The sequence below is a fragment of the Haliotis asinina genome, chromosome 4 (genome assembly GCF_037392515.1).
Source record: "Haliotis asinina isolate JCU_RB_2024 chromosome 4, JCU_Hal_asi_v2, whole genome shotgun sequence".
NCBI classification, from domain to species: domain Eukaryota; kingdom Metazoa; phylum Mollusca; class Gastropoda; order Lepetellida; family Haliotidae; genus Haliotis; species Haliotis asinina.
The window spans coordinates 40775154-40796188 of NC_090283.1; the positions used below are offsets into that span (position 1 = coordinate 40775154).

Consider the following 21035-nt stretch of genomic DNA (forward strand, 5'->3'; position numbering starts at 1 on the left):
AAATACGGCCCCTTATCAACACGGAGTCGGACACCAGACCTGCAGGGGAGGGGAGACTGGAGAAGCTCTGGGGCACAAACAGTACTGTCCCCCTCCTACAGGGTGGCTGTGGCCATTACTGGGAGGTGGAGAACAGGAGCAATCTGGACAAAGTACTCTCAGAGAACTGTCTCATCCTGGAGGTTTGAGTGTATAGGGAGGAGGAAAGGGACGTGCATCATTATATAGATGGACGTCCTTACTCCTACTGTATGAACGTCTCCCACTGTAATGTACACGACGGGATATGCAGGTGGATATGGAAGTAGGGGGAGTGTGTACTGCATCTACCTGACACGCTCCCCAACACAGCCGGGGCATCACACACACTACATTACGGTGTTGTCTATGATGACAGCAGGAAGAAGATTGCCTTCATTGATGTGAAGGAGGAGAAAGTCATGTCGATAGTAGACAATGTAGACTCTACTGAAGCACTATGGCCGATGTTCGGGGTGTATAACGCATATCTCCTCACTGTCAGCATGAGACTTGTAGCTGGCAGCGACATCAACATGACAGAGGAGAAGAAAGCAATGATTGTCACGGCACTGGAATTGGAATAACGGCACCACGAGTGATCCTCATTTGTCTATGCATTAAATTATTGATGGGTGGTAGTAGTAGTAGTAGTAGTAGTAGTAGTAGTAGTAGTAGTAGTAGTAGTAGTAGTGTTGTGAACAGCGTGGAGTTCTGCCGGGTACAGCAAGTCGACTTCGAGTATGCAGGTGATGTTCGAATCTGGCGCAATGCTCATTATATCGATCTCATCGTCAAACAAATTCACAACTTCCTGTAGCTACCCACCCATAGCCCATCCATAGACATTCTTGGCATCGGGATAGAGGATGTGGTGGGAGGGTTGGTTCGGATTAAAGTCCGCCTCTCGTCTTCAAAGTCAAGCAATCTCTCCTTGACGCAAGGTCTGCTGATCTCGTCTTCCGCTTGTTCGAGTGTTCTTTCATCGAAAGCAATGTGCTCATCGATATTCTTGAGTTAACTCACGTTGTTCACGGTTTTCAATGCTTCGTCTTGGCCATAAATGTCCCTGTTGGGAAACTGGAAACCGGGTAAGGGTCCGTTTCAGTACATGCCCAATATTTTTTTCAATGCCGTCCGACGTTTCTTGGCACATTGAGGCACGTCTTCCAGATAATCTCTGATGGTAACGTTGCCCAGTTCGGTCCTTGGACGACCTTGGATAGAAGTTGTTTGGGTCTAGAGGCGCCGTAATCCTGCAGGTTTAGTTCGTCACGAACAAAGTTGACACCAGGTTATCTAATCACAGTCGAGAGAGCGAGCGGTTTTCTCGAGCGGGTGTTCATGAGATACATCTTCATATTCTCTTTCAAATGACCGAGTGCCCTTGCTGTTGATTAAGAACTTGGAATAGTCTCGATACGGACTCTCGACGTGCTTTTTATCTCCCTTTAAAACAGCGTAATAATTCATCATCAGCTTCAAGAGTTCGTGGCTCAACGTGTCGCTCATGCACAAGGTCTCACAATCATGAGGCAAGAGAGTTTTATCACCACCCAAATCGTCCATTGGAATATCGTCACTACGGTTACAGTGGACCTATCTAAACTGGCACTCATTGGGACTGAATAAGTAATCCGCTTTAAGCAATGTGCCGGATTGTAGAGCTGATGAGAAACGTACAAGCCACGAACGGGAGTGAGATTTTACGCCAATGTTGACAACTTGCCGGATTGGACAGGTGCCTGTTTTCACAGCTTTCACTGTATTTCGCTTTACAACTGAGACATATATTACGTCAAATAGATCAGTACAGTTACGCATAACACTAATCTCAGTACATTGATCACATCTGCCTTTTTCCATGTAAGCAGTCTGGAGCTATCACCACCTCAAGGTTGCAACACAGATAAGTTTTCAAGAACGGGTGATATTTTTGTTGTAACTGATACTCGGGAGGACTTAATTCCTTTAAGTCCTTTGGTATGTCGTACATGGACTAAAGGTGCCTCAGTCCATAAAAGTATTCCTGATTACCTTCCATAAGAAACGACATGTAATTATTGTAATTATTATTCCGTCAAGTAATTATTCTCCTGCCTGCACCGTATATATTTTACATAATGTTTCAGATGTTGATTTGCAAACTGGCTTGAAATACTTTTACACATTTGCAATGTTACATGTATTTCCTCATACCCGGCGCTTATTAAAGACCCGGCGTTTACTAAAATACCGCTAACCTACACCGTGAAATGTGGATGACAGGAAGTCCTCATTTAAGGGACCTTTCTTTAATATATGTATTTTTAGACCAAGGAAGAATACATTTGCAAAAAGATGCTTAGGTCTATACTCGGCGCTTATTTCTTAAATCACTACGATATATGTTGTCTTCTGTGTAACAGGTCTCACACTCTAATGATAACATACCTGACCACGTGTAAAGCACTGTACATGTAATTGACCTGTTAATATGTTTACTAGGGTAGCCTCCCGCGTACACACTTAAGGTCGAAGACCTGGTTTCAATTCCACACAAGAATACAATGTATTAGGTCTGCAAGTTCTGGTGTCACCCGCTTTGTTATTCCTGGAATATTGCTAAAGGATTTGTAAAACTGAAACTCGCTCAGTTTAATAGAAAGAGCGAGAATCTTCAATTATACCCCACCTTACAAATTCCCAATTTTCAAATGTGCGTCGTTTTAGTCAGTATGTTGTGTCTGACTAGCTCATATGCTGCATGAAGCATGGTATCACAAAGTGTTGGCGCAGTCTGAGTCCGCTCAAATACAAGCACCATGTAATACTCAAACTCTTCGATAAATCTCATCCACCTGCTTTGTTTCTAGGATCCAGTTTACATATCTCACAACTAAGTGAAATATCTTTCACATATCGTTGGACCTACACGTATATACAGTGGAAGTTGTCAAAACCGGCACTCATTGGGGCTGGAGAAATAATCTGGTTTAGACAATGTGCAGGATTGTAGAGCTGATGATAAATGTACAAGCCGTGGATGGGACTGAGATTTTGTGTCGGTTTCGACAACTTGCCGGATTGGACAGATGGCAGTTTTCACAGCTTCCACTGTATCAGTATCTCCCGTATATCACCCTCTCTTAGTTGGCCCCCTAAGATCCGAAGATTGGTCTTCAGTAACCTTTGCTTGTGGTAAAAAGCGACTAACGGGATCAGGTGGCCTGGATGCCTGACTTGCTTGACACATGTCATCGTATCCCAGATGCGTAGATCTATGCTCATGAGGCTGACTACTGGCCTGTCTGGTCCAGACCCGATTATTTACAGACCGATAACTTATACCCGAGTGTGGCATTAGACAATAACCAACGAAACAACCCTTGTTCCTGTGATGCAGTATTTCCTGTTACACCACTGGTAGTTTCACGTACGCTGAATAGTGTCACTGGTACTTAAACCTAAGGACCTAGATGCACTGACCAAAATGTATGAGTTGAAAGGACAAATGGTCGTACGGATTCGGTGCACTTGGTCGAGGGGGCCTGTGCATGTTTAACGACAACATGGTATTTGGCCCCACCAGTCTAAATAAGTCCCTAGTGTGGTGATCTACCTTCATGTGCTGGCACTCTATAGCCCATTTTTATATGGTATTGTCCTTTATAGTTAAAGTGTTTTAGAACTAATTACTAGTTTTACATTCTTCTCTGTGACATTCTAGTTCGTTTTACTGTCCTTCATTGACAGGTTTTTACAGTGTGACATTAATTAATATGTATTTTTGTAATTAATATGTAATTTTGTAAAAAGTTGGTAATAAATCGTATTCGTCACGATATGGCTGAAATATTGCCAATGTGACGATAAATTTTAACTCACTCACTCACTCAGTCTGAGTAAACTTAGCCCCAGTGACTTAGCTCCTCCACAAGGCCTAACAAAACCTAGTAGGAGGTCGCGTCAGGTAACCTTTGAGCGACCTATGACCGTCCAGTCAAATGCGTGACGGCTAAACGGATTTGACCAATCAGACAACGGTTACTATTTAAGGTTTGATGGGACAAAATACACCGGTCACTGACAATGATCTCTCAACAAACGAAAATCCTGATATTTGACCTGCAGTATATATGCTCTTTGGTTTCGGTTGACATGGTTACCATTACCTAACATTTCCGCAAGCTGACATCCTTAAATATTGCCAAAAACGCTATTTTCAGCGACAGTTTATTCACTGTTGTGGCGACCCAATCACTAGCAGCCGCAGACTACAGATTGAGTCTGAATTATTTTGCCTCCAAGAAAACCAAAATAAGCATATCTATGAAACGCACTTCCAAACAAGAAAACGTCTATCACGTAATTGACTATGCTGTTTCCCACTATCACTGAAGTAATCCTTGGTTGACACATTACGTATTGTTGTTGAACTTGCGTCAGTTTCCTTTGTTAGACTTGACGAATATTTGCATGTATTTGTAGCTTGGTTGCACAATTATATATACACTCATGGAAACAATTAAGGGAACACATGAAAGTACAAGTCTTCCTGTATTAATTTCCAGGTTCCTTCACATCATATGTATTGCACTGTGAGTGAAATTCTGGAAATAAATAAAGGAACACTTGTACTATCATGCGTTCCCTTATTTGTTTTCATGGGTATATTATGAAGTAAAATTAGTTGAAAATGCTTTGCTATTCTGTAGGCAGTTTGCAGTGTTTAAGTGCTTGATGCTCACAGAAGATAAACACAGGATATTTAGTTATCTCAATCTCGCTTGTAATGCTAGTGTTATCTTTAATGTGATTAAAACATTTCACACAGAATACACATCTTGTTGTTGGTAGAAATATATGTGAATCGTTCAATTTTTAGTTCAGAATCTTACTGTATTGTCCATATAACGATATCAGTTTTACCTTTCCACACTAGTTTTAATGCTAATTGTGATATCCTAGTTGTTTCACTGTCCTTCGTTGACAGGTTTTATAATGGACACAATAGTCGTTTTTATTGCTGAATGTTCTCGTCACGATATGGCTGAAATAGTGCCGATGTGACGTTAAATCGTAACTCACTCACTCACTCACTCACTAGTTCAGAATCTTGACCTTCGGTAAAGGCGGGGTAACCGTGTGTTTACAGTGTTCGGTCAGCAAACCGAAGTCCCGGGTTTGCTTCTTTACATGGGTACTAATGAATCACACTTCTGGTGTTCCAAGCCATGATATTGCTAGAATAAAAGTGGTAAAAGACATTCTCGGTCACTCGGTTGTGCTTGAGTGTCATCCAAGTCATAAACGTCTAAGATATGCATTACTTCATACGTCCAGCATCAAGATGACAATTTGTGATATATCACTGATATACTAGTGTGATATTTAGAAAGTTAACACACTTATATGTCATGACTTGACAGCATCCCATGTAGCATGCCATCATCGGGCCGACGTCGGCTGATGGTCGACACCGTCGGCTAAAATCGCTGAGCCGACAGGGGGCCACCGCTGTTCAACGATACTGATATAAATTTAGGAACAAATTCCCAGTAGTGACGATCTGAAAATTTTAGTGTTCACTTGAAATCCAGATTGTGTAAGTCATAGGTAACGGACAGTTACTTGACGCTAAAAATAAAAAAAGACATTTAAATTGACGCTAAACTAAAACCTTCTCTTTGAGCACGTGACAGTCACGTGACATATTCTGTCGTCTGCTTGTTTACACTGACAATTTCCGGTAGCATGGGGAAGAATAGTGAATTGTCAAAGTTCGTCAAAGATTTAATCGTAGCGACGTCCCAACAGCACAAAAATACAGTGAAATATCTAGTGATCCTTGTCTACCCAGGAATACGATTTCGAGAACGTGGAAGCCTAGAAAATCGGCGTAGAAATGGACGTCGCCGATCGCTGACCGAAACACTCGCCGACTTTTAAAGTTAGTGAAAAGCAGTCGCATTTCTCCATTATCAGAAAATACCTTAGCATTTCACCAGAATAGGATAAGAACTGTCTCCAAGCGTACAATTCAAAGGAAATTATTCGAATATGATTATCACAGACGTGTCGTTCGAAAGAACATCAGGATTAGAGAAGTGAATGTGAAAAACCGTCTTGCTTGGGCCAGAGGAAAAGTTCGATGGCGAGTTAATGAAGAGTGGATACGTGTCACATTCAGTGATGAATGTAAAATAGTTATTGGAGAAAATAAGCGTGTGTATGTGTGGAGAAGACCAGGTTAAGGACACTGACAGTTGTGGAAGGTAACGTAAATACTCAGAAATACACTGATATTCTTGACTCACACTCACAGTTATGGCCCGTTATTGTCCGCCATCTCCCGAATGGAAATTACATATTTCAAGTTGACAATGCTTCTGTCGACAGAGCCCTATCGTGGCAGAATATAAACAAAGAAATGACAGCAATGGCATGTTGTGGCCAGCACAGTCTCCAAATGCCAATACCATAGAGAATTGTTGGATACTACTGAAAAATCGATTGGGACAACATGTTGTTTACGTCCCGTGAGACTTGGAGCAAAAAATCGACGTGTGGGAAAATATAACTGTGAACTATATCAGAAACCTACATCTGTCTTTTCCACGTCGTCTGAGGAAAATATTTGCTGAGAAGGGATACATCACTAAATATTGAGGTAAGTACTAAAGTAATTTACTTTTTATGCGAGTTTGAATTTGACGCTACTGTGCATTTCGACAGTGACGTCAGCCATGTTTGTTCCTAAATATATGGTACACCGCTGTATGAGGGGTTCATACTTTGGTGTGCATTACAACAATGTGTATATTTCTAATGCTGACATCTGATGTAATGAAGCTTTTGAATGGTAGTCTAAAAGATAAGTATTTAGTCACCGGTTCGATTCCGGTCAAAGGCAAAAACATCAGGATTCCTTACTGCATGGATGTTTATTTAGTGAGTTCATATTCTTATTATATACATTACATAAATGTTGTGTATTCTCTAACAATACAATATTAGTAATAAGTGTATTATCATGAAATGCTGTGTCAGTATGCAGAGAATTAGGAAGGTCAGTGATCTGAACGCGTGATGGTAGAAATAAGTAATTCATTTTCACAATTGTTGTAAATGACCCTAAATGTTTTAGTAGTATAGGGAATGGGGGTTCTGGACCAGTGTTACCTCCTACCAACACACTGTAGTAGGGGTAATAGTAGCAAGAGCTAAGGGCCCAACCAAAGCCTTAGTTAGTAAATAAGGCGTTGTAGAGACTTTTTTTGAAAGTGGTCCAGAACCCCCATTCCCTATACTACTGTTTTGTGTATTTTTATAAAAAAAAGTGTTCATAAGATTACTAAAATTTCACGCAGTTGAAAATGATGAAGCTAGGAAAATGTAAGAAAAGAGCGAAAATGAGTATTGAGCATTCACTGCAAGCATCAAAGAATATTTTTTTCTTGAAATAGATGCTGAATAACACCTAATTCCCAGATGTTAGTGTTAATTGAATGTTACAATAATAGTGATAATGAATAACTGTGTGTTTATTTCACGGACGCTTTGCAATATAAATCACCTCTTCACCTACCACAACTGTCTCCATAAACTGTGAAGAAAAGGGATGGTGGGATAGCCTTGTGGTTCATGTGTTTGCTCCTTAGGCTGAAGACATTGGTTCGATTGCCTTCATGGTTACAGTGTGTGAAGCTCACTTATGGTGTGCCGTAATATTGCCGGTGTATCACTAAAGGTGTCGATCTAAAGAACATCATGTTCCTATTTTGTAAAGTAAAATTTTGAAACCTGAATTTGATATGTTGGTTTTTCACTTTTGCAATGCTGAAGGAAGACATGTTATGATCAAGCAAAATTGCTTGACAGTTGATACAAATTACCTACATTACATCTGCCATATTTAGTTGTTTTATATGGAAAACATCTATCTTTTCGATAGATAGATAAAATTATATTCTAAAATGCTGCTGATGTCACTATAAATCGTAATTTACTCCCAGTCATTCCATTCAAGGTAACGGAGGATAACAGTTTGTGGTCTAATAAAGGCATGTGGAAATGTGCCTTAAATTTGAATGATGTCTCCTTTGGGATTATCTGGAAGCAATGGGTTTCTTTTTCCCATCCCATTAACCTTTCTGAACTGTTTGTCTCTAACTTTCATGACTATTAACATCTCTGTCTTTGTTTCTGAACATGTTGCTAGTTTCACGTTATATTAATGAAGTAGTGTGGTTCTCTGCAGCTTAATTCGGATGCATTTTTCACATCTTTGACAGGGGTTAAGCTTCAGCAAACGTACTTTCTTTCATGTTGATACAAATCATCCATACAGTCAAGAATTATTATCCAGTATATGCTAGCTTGGGAATTACAGTGGAAGTTGTAAAAACCGGCATCTGCCCAATCCGACAAGTTGTCAACACAGACACAAAAGCTTAGCCCATCCATGGCTTGTACATTTGTCATCAGCTCCACAATCCGGCACATTGTCTACACCAGATTATTTCTTCAGTCCCAGTGAGTGTCGGTTTTGACAGTTTCCACTGTATGCCTAACTAAGCTTGTGTATTTGTGTCATGCCGTTCCTAAACAAAATGATAAAAAGTTACACAAGTCAACAAAGGAACCGAGCCATTGATCAGCCAAATTATAAAAGCAGAAATATTTTGAAGTTACCTCCCTTGGAATACTGAACACTTCTCAATGCACAAGATAATAGACTATCTTAATAACAGACGTTTTTCTCCGTATCAGTCACTGAGAAATTTCGGAACATTGAATGATCCCAGTAAATGTTGTTTTTCATTACTTGGTGTTGACGACAGGTTTATAAATCTTTTTGATTAGTTCAGTCAGTACCGCTGCGATCTGGCAAATACATTGTGTTGTGTGTAAATGATCATGTGTGTGACATGAAACAATAAGTAAAAATTTAATCATTTTTATTTATTCAGTACGCTGTGCATAACAAGAGTGAGTGAGTGAGTTAATATTTAACGTCACATCGGCAATATTGCAGCCATATCATGACGAGAACATTCTTGGAAAAAGACATTTATGCATATGGTAAAAACCTGTCAACGAAGGACAGTAAAACAACCGAGTATCACAATAAGAATTAAAGCTAGCGTGCAAAGTTAAAACCAATATCACTATTCAGACAATACAAGATAAAAACGGGCTATGGATCACCAACAAGTGAAGGTTGATCACCATGCTAGAGGCCATGGGGACTTACAGTACTTCTGATACCTGCATGGTCCCTAGCTGGATTTACACCATCCCTTCAGATGCTAGCGATTGTATGCAAGATTAGCCACAAATTAAAATGACAGAAATACTACGGCTAAAATAATGGAAGACTAAATTTGATTTCGAATGTTTTGGGACTTATGTACCCTCTCAGGAGGACAATAATTCTACGGTACTTCAACCCCCTTCGAGGATACAGCCACTAACAATCTCAGTTACTAATTCATCTTCCAATCATAAAATACTTATTTACTTACATGTCAGTCAATAAATTCAATTCTTTTAAAAATGCAATAATTAAATGAGAACTTACGTTACTAAAAAGGTCTTTCATAGTTCTTGATTTAAAATAATTGTCCCTTGTGATGGAATATTCAACACAGTCAAGCAAGACATGCTTAACCGTGATTATTTCATCACAAGGGATGCAGAACGGAGGATCCTCATCTTTCAAAAGATATTCATGCGTATACCTGGTGTGGCCCATACGACATCGTCGTATAATGACCTCTTCAAATCTGGATCGACAACACAAGTAGGTGTAACCAACATATGGTTTTATTGCATGTAATGTATTGATACCTACTTGGGTGTCCCACTTCATCTGCATCAGATCACGGATGTAAGATCTAATGGTAGCTCCATAATCAGTATAGGGAACAAGAAGTGGTGTTACAGATTTGTTGACCGCTGCCTTAGCAGCAAGATCAGCCAAAGTGTTGCCAGAGATTCCTACATGGCTGGGGAACCAACAGAAGACGATGTCGTATTGGCCAGTCGCAAGATAATTATAAAGTTCAATAATTTCTACTAAAAGTGGATGCTTACATGACAGGTTTTTAATAGACTGAAGGTGAAAAAGAGAGTCAGAAAAGATTATGTATTGTTTATGTTTAGGGTGAACATATTTAAGAGCTGTTAATATGACGTTAGCTTCTGCTGTAAAAATAGAACTATTGTCTGGTAAGCTGGTAGACATTGTTCTGGATCCAATGACAGTGGCACAAGCTACTGCGCCACCGTCCTTGGACCCATCTGTAAATAAGGATTTATAATTGCTATATTTATGTTTCAATTGATAACATTCTTGTTTATGCTGTAATTCATTCGTTTCTGTTTTTTTTAAATGTAGGTAATGTTAGGTCGACTTGTGGCCTGGCCAACTGCCAAGGAGGAGAAGAAAGAAAACGGGAATAAGCTTTTTTTCCAGCGCAATGCCGGCCGAAGAAAGAAAGGGTTTAATTCTGTGCCCGTAAGGTGGAACAAGAGAAGACTTTTTGTTGTACAAGTCCTCGTAGAGAGGATTGAAAACACAGCTACATGCAGGGTTAGATTCGTTAGAGTATAGCTTTGTTATATATTGTAAAGACAATTTTATACGGCGTTGTATAAGAGATGGTTCAGCGACTTCAACATATATACTGTCAACAGGAGAGGTTCTAAAGGACCCAAGACAAAGTCTTAGACCTTGATGATGAACAGAATCTAATAATTTTAAGTTGCTGTTGCAGGCTCCACCATACACGATGGAGCCATAATCAAATTTAGAACGGACAAGTGATCGATATAGATGGAGGAGGGTAGCTTGATCACCTCCCCATTTAGAATTGGACACCACTTTCAACAAATCAAGTGCTTTCAGGCATTTAGTTTTAAGTGATTTAATATGCGTTAAAAACGTTAATCCCAAGAACTTGGCCTCCTTGACAACTTTAACGGGAGTGCCATCTCGAGATAGTTCAGGGTCTTTATGTGGTTTATATTTACGACAAAAATGTATGCAATTAGTTTTCGATTTAGAAAATTAAAGCCGTTTTCAAGACACCATTTATTTTTTGTTTAAACACAACAGCAACTGCCGCTCTATGGTATTCATATTTTTACCACGACAAGAAATATTAAAATCATCCACAAATAACGAACCATCAATTGAATCATTTAAAACTTTCGATAAACTATTTATCTTTATACTGTGACAGACAAAATACTGCCTTATGGGACACCCCGATCCTGCTTGTAGTGATCAGACAGGGTAGAGCCCACGCGCACGTGAAATTGTCTATCATTTGAAAAGTTGGCGATGAATTGCGGCGAACAACCTCGCAAGCCGAAGTCATGTAAATCTCTTAAAATACCATATTTCCAGGTTGTGTCACATGCTTTTTCTAGATGAAACAAGATAGACACAGCGTGCTGTTTATTAATTAGTACATTTTTAACTAATGATTCCAAATGCACTAGGTGATCGACGGTATTTCTATTTTTACGGAAACCACATTGTATATCAGTGATAAGGTTATTTGTTTCCAGACCCGTGAAGGTCCCGGGGTAGAATAGGCCTTCAGCAACCCATGCTTGCCATAAAAGGCGACTCAGCTTGTCGTAAGAGGCGACTAACGGGATCGGGTGGTCAGACTAGCTGACTTGGTTGACACATGTCATCGGTTCCCCATTGCGCAGATCGATGCTCATGTTGTTGATCACTGGATTGTCTGGTCCAGACTCGATTATTTACAGACTAACTTTGTTTGATAGTTTCGTTGTTTTTCCGAGTTGAAAAGCGCTTGACATAAAGCACACATTGATCCTTCATTTCTGATACTATATCAAGGTCCGACATAACACCAAACAATCGATCACGATCTCTAACGACACCTTTACTTGTGAGACCGTGACCGGAATGCCCACGAAAGATTTCATGGTCATCAGGTTGGTTGATTGTTGCTTTTTCCGGCATTCAACTAGAAGCGCCCCCGAACGTAAACGTCTAATGTTTTTCACATCCCCAGCAATACCATGAATACCCTTGGATACAGCAAAAGGGGTTCAGCTTTAACGTTGTCTTGTCAGGAGTCTCAATCACAAGGAAACGCGGTCAATACTCAATCAATGCACACCGTCTGTGGTCAGTATCAGCAGGGTCAATTTCAAGTGGACGTTTTGGTTTTTTTGGTTGGAATTTTATAAGCCATGGTTAGTGGAATATGGTTCATCATCCGAGCGCCCCACCCACCACGGAGTATCACAAGGGCAATGCTAAAGCAAGCGGGCCTCCAGCTTGCAGCACCAAGGATGCCCGGATGATATTGTCCAGCAGAAGAGTTGTAAATAATTAATCCACCAGATTGGCCCATGAGCCACCGCCTTCTGGGCATAACACTCCAGGCTTTTCAAAATTAGAAAAGCTCGATGAACAAATAGGCCAAGACCAAAATTAAAAGCCCAAGTAAAATTTGTGCAATGACATATATATATATAATTATATATTCCGTGCACAGGGCATGGCATGACCAGCGGATTGGTTGAACCGGGCCCATTCAACCACCCGTCTAGACGAATTCAGGACCAAAGTGGTGTGTTGAGCAACAGGAACACGGTGACAGGTTCCTATTGCCCTCAACCACCAGGATCCCTTTCTCCGCCCACACAGGGCCGCAACCCACGGCAGACGGGCTGGTGGACCAAATATCCCCCGGGTCCACAACGGGGATGAACGGCTCTCAGCGTTACCCAGCACCCACCACGAGGAGGTGTCCGTTCACGGGTGCCCACTTACATGTGCAAGTTTCAGCCCAAGGCCAGTGAAACATATGCTTTAACGACAACATAATGAAGTGATTATCTTCACATGTGATCATAATGTGATCATGTGTTGGTGCTGCCAAAACAAGAATCATAATCAAAGACTATGATTGAGTGAGTGCGTTAATATTTAACGTCACATCGGCAATATTTCAGCCATATCATGACGATCAACGATTAGGTAGTCCTGGAATTCACGAGTGAGTGAATATAATTTACGTCGCTTTTAGCAACATCACAGCGGGGAACACCAGAAATGAGTTTCACACATTGTACCCAAGTGGGGAATCGAACCAGCACATTCGGCGTGGCGAGCGAAACTTTAACCACTAGGCTATCCCGATGCGCCAAGGACGCATGAGAGACGTCAGTTGCGTGTAGGGAATTGTGTAGCTTTACATGACTGGAGCCATGGGAGGCTAGACAGAGATATATCGAGTGTCTTGTTTGCTGAACAGTGGTTGAAAGGCAGTAGCAATCAGCGGCAAAGGGTACTCCGTGTGCAGATATTAAACTTGGGGAAAAAAAGCTTGGGGGTCACCGCAGTGACCCGGATATGGATTTAGAACAACAGAATTGTATATGATTTTCCTTCTTGCGGTTCAGTGCGTCTTGTGAATATACGCTGTAAACCAAGGCAAGGAAAATCCAATCCTGGGTGTTTTACATCGCATCGGTAATATTTCAGCCATAAAGAGATGAGCACAAGCTGACTACATTTAGAACAGTGTGTCTTGCTGATAGTACAAGGCCTTTTAGAGTTTATAAATACATTCGTCCTCCTTGTATGTCAGCGCGTCCTGTCTGATTTTGTTCATGTTATATCGCATCGTGAAACCTAAGAAATATTTTCGTTCTGCACTGTGCTTCTCAATAGTTAAGTAATCCAGTGAATTACGCATTAGGGTCACGTGATGCTATTCAGCATGTGACGTGCAGTCTACGTTTATTGTTATACAGCGTGTTCATTTTGAAGGTGAACATATCGGATATCGCAAAGATAGGGTCGGGTTGGGTGAGCTTCATACCAACAAGGGAGGATAAATTTACTATGGCAATGCCAAGCCTTATGCCATACGTGCAGGGCAAAGTCGACTGAATATTAACAGGACAACATCTGTAGATCTGTCTTCATAAAGGTGAAGAAAAGGGTAAGTTTGTAGAAAAACGTATGATTGTCCCTCAATGCGTCACACACACGGTGAGGAAGGCATCATTATGTGGAGGGAGGGTAATGTAATGTCTGCCAAAGACCCTGCCCTACACGGTTGGAGCAGAGAGAGTACAAGTGTGTCTTTCTATAATAAGTTGTTGTTGTTGATAATATTTGTTGTTAAGAATTGATATTTCATCCACATTTGCGGATGAAATTCACGTACATTTAGGCGGTCCAGGCAAGGCCTCTCCCCATATCGTTGTGCAGAACTATGGTATGCCCCAACCGCTTTCCGCAGACACATTATTGAAGGCACATAGTTTATATGTACTACTCGAAAGAAGTTCGTAGAAGGATCGTAGGAAAAATTCATTAACACCTTTAATGTCTAATATTCCTTTGATATCATCATTATGAACACTTTAGAACAATGCAAAATGGAAATATTCCGATTCTATGTGGTATTAAAAGTTTTAATGTACACATTCCATTTGATTCGTGACATTTTTTAGCAATATATTTAAAGCGAAAACAGAATCTGCAGACTATTTTTGAGTGTAAAGTCGTTCGGACATGAGATAGTGGTAAACAAGAGAATTGGTGAAGGCTCCACGAGCGGTCTCATCCTTTCTATTCCTTGTGACTATTGCCTTGGCGTGTCTGCAAAAAGTATTTAGTGTCAACCAAATTGTCAATGTATGTCAATTCTAGAAATAAGAAGTCCATACAGGCTAGCTAGCCCTGGTCGTCGTTATGCTCGCAAAGGAAGATTTGATATATGAAGAAGAATACCTTGTGAAATATTTTTCTCTTATGGCTCAGTAAAAATTGCACTGAAATTAATTAATGCATTTTATTCTCAATATGGACTAAACCCTTTCATTTAAATTACATTCACCGCCTTTGAATGTATTTCATGTTAACATAACGACCAGTTTCAACAGCAATTTTAGCATTACAACATTCAGACTGTGAAAAAGCAGTTTGCAAGGAATATATACCCTTCAACGTCTAGAAGTGATCTAAAATGTTTTAAAGATATTTACAGACGAGTGTCGACACTGAAGCAGACAACCACTGCTTAAACAGAATAATAAACATATTCGGATTGCCATCTTGATGAACTAACAGCAACCCCAAACCATGAAAAATGCACAATATTAACTATCGGTGTCCTCCATGTTGTGCACCCACTGGTGCATAAACCTTTGACCAGGATGTAATTCTGCAATCTTTCATGTGAAATAAATCTACACAAACAATTGACACAACATGTCATGAAGATGAGCAGAAACGAGAATCTATCACATTTGTCCAAAGTCATAACATGGAAAACGATTTTTAATTATTAATATAAATTATTTTCCTTACAAAATTCAAATTCAACTCATTCAGATAAAGAAGCAACCAGTAACTCTGTGAGCAATGCTACAAAGTAGGTGACACTGTTGTAACTGCATCTAATAATTTGAAAAGTTCACGGCAAGATACTCCTCCAAATCTTCTTTGAAAAACATTGTATTCCCTTTTTGGCATGTACTGATACACACGTATGAGCTTCAGAAGAAATAAGGTTAGGTGGAAACATTAGAAAGAAATATCTTTTAAATTACAGTTTCACTTCGTTCCCCATTAAAATACTTCCTTCCTTTCAAAATATTTCAAAAGCAATAATCTATTTCTGTAACTGGTAGTAGTACATTTCAATAGTAAATTGAAATAAACGTACATACGACATGACATGCACGTCATGACCCTGTTTATGTATGTTTGTAGATATTTTTCCTAACTTTGGGGATATATTTCATACAAATCTATACCTTTGAAACAAATGCTCATCGTACATTTTCGTATGCGCAAGCACCACGTTCATGTCTGTACTGAACGGATTGTCAGGTATTTTCAAACATGAATTGCGAGCAGATACCCCCGTAAATAGATGATCATACAATATTTCCAAACGCGTTCCTTTGAATTTCAACGGGCGCTGAGATTTCCGATTTTGTTTACTCGAGTTGGATACATGTCAGTTAACTTAGGTGGAGAAACATGTGTCAGTTTTCATTTTTGCAAATGTTTACACCCTTTTGATATTTTTATGAATGGTTCATACATGTTCATGTTATCTGTGCTCAAGCAAGTTTCATAATTATGTTTCCATCATGTGAATTACTTGGTTAATGTAATTTCATTTTGACATAGTTTAGTACGCTTGAGATCAACATTCACGTGACCTCATTGTTCTTATCACCGAATGAGCCTACCAAAGAAAGCTTATTAAGCTGCACTAGCCCTTGCAACCAGTATCAATTACGCATTGTCTGTAGTGTTGGCAATTCTTGTGAGGTGCATGTTTCGAGGGAGAAAGGTTCAGTGGTGAACAAAAGGCGATTTGTCCTTGCAAGTGTCCCCAGCTTTTCAGTGTAAATGCGCTTTAAAATATGTCTCTTTTTAACAATGTGTTTGACTCCCTGCTCCGAGTTACACAGAAATTACACAGAAATGTAGGATAATACATTTTTTATCTTTGGGTATAAATGTTAGTGCGACAACCTCGGCGGTTTGAGAAATAGACACTGCTAAATGTTGTCCAACATTTTGTTATGCTTTAGAAATAGTAACTTACTCAGCTTTCTATCGGTCACCGATGAACAGCATTTTGCTACGAATTTATAAGGCTGGCATCTTTACAGAAAGTGTGAGCAAAGAAAATACAGCTTGATATCAGAACGACATGAATAAATGTATATGAAATAGGTTTATGTGTTTATGCTTAACGTTATACGCCCAACATTAGAAATGACTTGCGATAAATGTCAAAAATTTCTTCTATGACGTCAATCTTATGTACAGATAAGTATAGCAGAGTTATGCCCCTTATCACTAAGTCAATGAAACTTCGATCACTTGGTTAAAGTAGTTATGAATTCAAACTTGATCTTCACTATATGAGTGAAGTAATGCCGACGTAAAACGTAAAATGACGTAAAACCCAACTTAACTCAATTGGGAATAATTTTCTCGTGGATAGGGACTCTTTATTTTTACTTATGTTGTTTTTCACGGTGAACCAATCTATTTCAGAACAAAGTTCCCTAATGTGAGCAGATACGTTTTTTGTTTTTTGTTTGTAGTTTCACAAATCATCAAAAAGACGACAATGTACTACATGAGAAAGCACGTAATAGCGATTTGGATGGCCCTATCCAATATATATGTTAGTTCTTAAATTCCCATAATCGAATGTTTCTGTAGACGTAATTTGCCTAGGTTTGCATCATGATCAACTGAGTACTAGAAATACCTTCACATGTATGAGATTGTTGACAATAACACAACAGTGTAGTTGACGTCATTACTTGTTTTATGAAATACCTTCACATGTATGGGATTGTTTACGATAACACAACAGTGTAGTTGACGTCATTACTTGTTTTATGAAATACCTTCACATGCATGGGATTGTTGACGATAACCCAACAGTGTAATTGACGTCATTACTTGTTTTATGAAATACCTTCACATGCATGGGATTGTTGACGATAACACAACAGTGTAGTTGACGTCATTACTTGTTTTATGAAATACCTTCACATGCATGGGATTGTTGACAATAACACAACAGTGTAGTTGACGTCATTACTTGTTTTATGAAATACCTTCACATGCATGGGATTGTTGACAATAACACAACAGTGTAGTTGACGTCATTACTTGTTTTATGAAATACCTTCACATGCATGGGATTGTTGACAATAACACAACAGTGTAGTTGACGTCATTACTTGTTTTATGAAATACCTTCACATGCATGGGATTGTTGACAATAACACAACAGTGTAGTTGACGTCATTACTTGTTTTATGAAATACCTTCACAATTTATGGGATTGTTTACAATAACACAACAGTGTAGTTGACGTCATTACTTGTTTTATGCATTTTGCGACGTCAGAATAAGACGATGTTTGGATGCCGAGCATATATCTCACCTAATTTCCGTTAATTGTAGAAAAGGTTCTAACACTCAAAATTTAACATGAATGATTTTAACATTTAATAGTGCCCTGGACATATCAACAATTAGACGGTATGACTGCGTATCGTATTATGAACAACACCCGTACTTGTTTGGCATCAGTTTTACGTAAATGAAAAATAACATTTAACACTGCCGAATAGTATTTTTACTCTTAGGATAAGAATTTCCTTGTTTTTGGTTATGTATTTCTTTTCATGGGCATACAAGGAAAGATGCAAAAAATTTTGAACTATTAGAACATGGATGTAAGATTGACATGCCATTGTTTTTGTATTTTAAACCAGTTTTGTACACGTATTGTTAGCGTCTCATATCTAGTCATCTCAATATTTTGTAATCTAATATGAATTGATTATATAATCGAAAAAAAGATAGTGAATCATAAAACGTGTCTGACAAACGCGCATCTGGCCAATCAATATACATCACTGTTTGTCAATAAAACGACACAAACAAATTTAACAAACAAGACAATCCTTTAAATGTGTGTGTACATCTACCGGTATATACACTTGTAGTGTAGAGGTCATTTCCATTAATACTGTCAGTATTATTTATACGTTTGAATTAAATCGTTGTTCATTACCTGTTCATATGAAACTGCAATATTAGTCCCAATGTGCTGAATATTGTAGATCATAGGGACTATTATATATATAGTACATGTTGCAGTTATGGGTACGTTTGATCTTATAACACGTGTGAAAACTTTATAACATATAGTGTACTACAGTAACTGTATAAATATAAATGTTATTCAAACAATCAAAAGATTTCAAAGAATAAAACACATGCCCTATTTCCACGTATGACGGTATTGAACAAGGCTAAATATAGATACTGAAACTTGTTTCATGGGAAAATATTTGAACCATATGCAAAACATATATCATAAGAAAGCCGATTCGGATAGATAGGGCGGTTGTGTTTACCCTTGTTCAACCGACCTTTTCCTTGAAGGAATAGCCTGATATGTACAACAGTCACTACCGATGACCGAATTTCTCACGAAGTGGCGGCTTCGATGACAAGGTTACACATGATTTTGCGACGCAACATCTTCCCGTGATTCAGGGAGCGTATGTACATAAATGTGAGAGGAATCTGACTATCTGTGTATTATGATATCTTTTTGTCGTTTACTTTGTCAGTAAGAGGAGGAACCAGAAATACTGATTCTTCGTGATTGCTGTCATGGTGTACATGAACACATCATATTACTGTATAATATTCATTCTAATTTGCCATTCCGTGCTACGATGCTCTTCCCATGCATAATGTTAAAGTATAATTGAACCAATTCATGCTTGGGTGTCTGTAAAGTGAGTGAGTGAGTGAGTTTAGTTTTAGGCCGCACTCAGCAATATTCCAGCTATATGGCGGCGGTCTGTAAATAATCGAGTCTGGACCAGACAATCCAGTGATCAACAACATGAGCATCGATCTGCACAATTGGGAACCGATGACATGTGTCAACCAAGTCAGCGAGTCTGACCACCCGATCCCGTTAGTCGCCTCTCACGACAAGCATAGTCGCCTTTTATGGCAAGCATGGGTTGCTGAAGGCCTATTCTACTCCGGGACCTTCACGGGTCCTGTAAATTTAAGAAAATGTTAGATCTATACAGTGTAAATTCTGATTTTTTTTGTTTACATTTCAAGCAAGAATATTCTTAATGCTGCCTTTCGAGCACAGTGTTCGTTTTCACACCCAATACGTTTCATTTCAGTTCATCAAGTCACTCAGTATTGCTGGCAAAGACCAGTTTTGATTTGATTCTAAAACGTACGAGGTATTCAGTGATGCATTCGTCGCAACAGAATATCAAGTATTTACGATGTAATACTAATGTAGGGGTATCAATACCGACCTTAGCGAAACGTGAATTTGTATACACTCTCCAATGTGGCGCAAACCGCACTTCGGCGTTCATGTTAGGAAAACATCCAAAACGATTCTAGCTTCATCGGCAGCGTTTCAGAAATAGAATTAATTATTTCTGAATTCTTATATCAGTCATCATTAATGTGTAATTTTCGAAATTCAGTTTTCCAGGTAATTTTCGATTTTACATTTCAAAATAAAGATGTACACAAAAGCACATGTATGTCCCTCTGGCAGCTTGGTGACTTGGTGTGTAAGGCTAGCTTGATCTTGCTGCTGGACACTCATGTAGGACTTGGCTGCAAGTTCACCCTGCTGACGCACCTGACCCAAAGATTTCGGCTCTGTTGTAGACCCATTGACTGTCGGGAGGGATCAGTCTGTTCACAGCTATAGCAACTAAGATGTCCGTTGAATTTGACTTCCTAGAGGTGGCCTGTCCTACTCTAGTGATGTATTCAGACACTGACTCAACAGGTTACTTATATATGGCTAGTAGTGAGAGATCAAATTGTCCCGATAGTTGAAAATGTAGAAATGAAAACTTGTTCCAACCTCACTTGTTATCGCCACGTAAGGTAAAATGCCACTGTTTTGCTGGTCCTTAAGAGCAAGCTCAACAATATACAAGCCCTGTTTTCATCACTTCCTTCGAGTTTCACAAATGTTTCCAGATTCGACCACCAGTTTATTACATCCTGCTTACCTGATTATTTAGGCAGCTGAACATTTCGAATTTGTTGAGTGAGGGATTATTAAACACTTTAACTTGTTGTTGTTGATGATGTTCTTGTTGGCGCTGATGTCGGTGCTGACATTGACGTTCTTGCTGTTGTCGTTGACATAGATAATGCTGCTGCTGATGATGATGATGTTCCAGCTGTTGGCATCGATGGTGTTGTATTTGGCTCAAAGTATTTTTGAAATGTGATCAACATAATATTGGCCAAATTATGTAAAGCTCAAGAGTCATGTGAGAGTGTAGTTGTCCATTATGACACTCGTCGTCCGTTAATCTTGGATTTTATTGCAGGCGACGAAAATCAGTTTACATTTCTGTGATGTATGAGATTATAGCGAAAAGACTTCATGAAGGTAAAG

The 21035-nt window shown here is 39.2% G+C and overlaps 1 protein-coding gene and 1 pseudogene across 2 annotated transcripts in view; both read left to right on the forward strand.

Moving 5' to 3' along the window:
* LOC137281569 (uncharacterized) overlaps positions 1-21035 on the forward strand; it is a 35272-nt gene that overhangs the window by 9505 nt on the left and 4732 nt on the right. The window contains exon 1 of one of the 2 annotated variants that reach the window (XM_067812880.1): positions 13801-14003. The exons of the other annotated variant lie outside the window; for it this stretch is intronic. The gene's annotated coding sequence lies outside the window, so the exon portion shown is untranslated. Of the gene's footprint in view, positions 1-13800; positions 14004-21035 lie in introns of those variants that run through there. 2 annotated transcript variants of the gene reach the window in all.
* Positions 3-605, forward strand: LOC137280939 (uncharacterized; annotated as a pseudogene).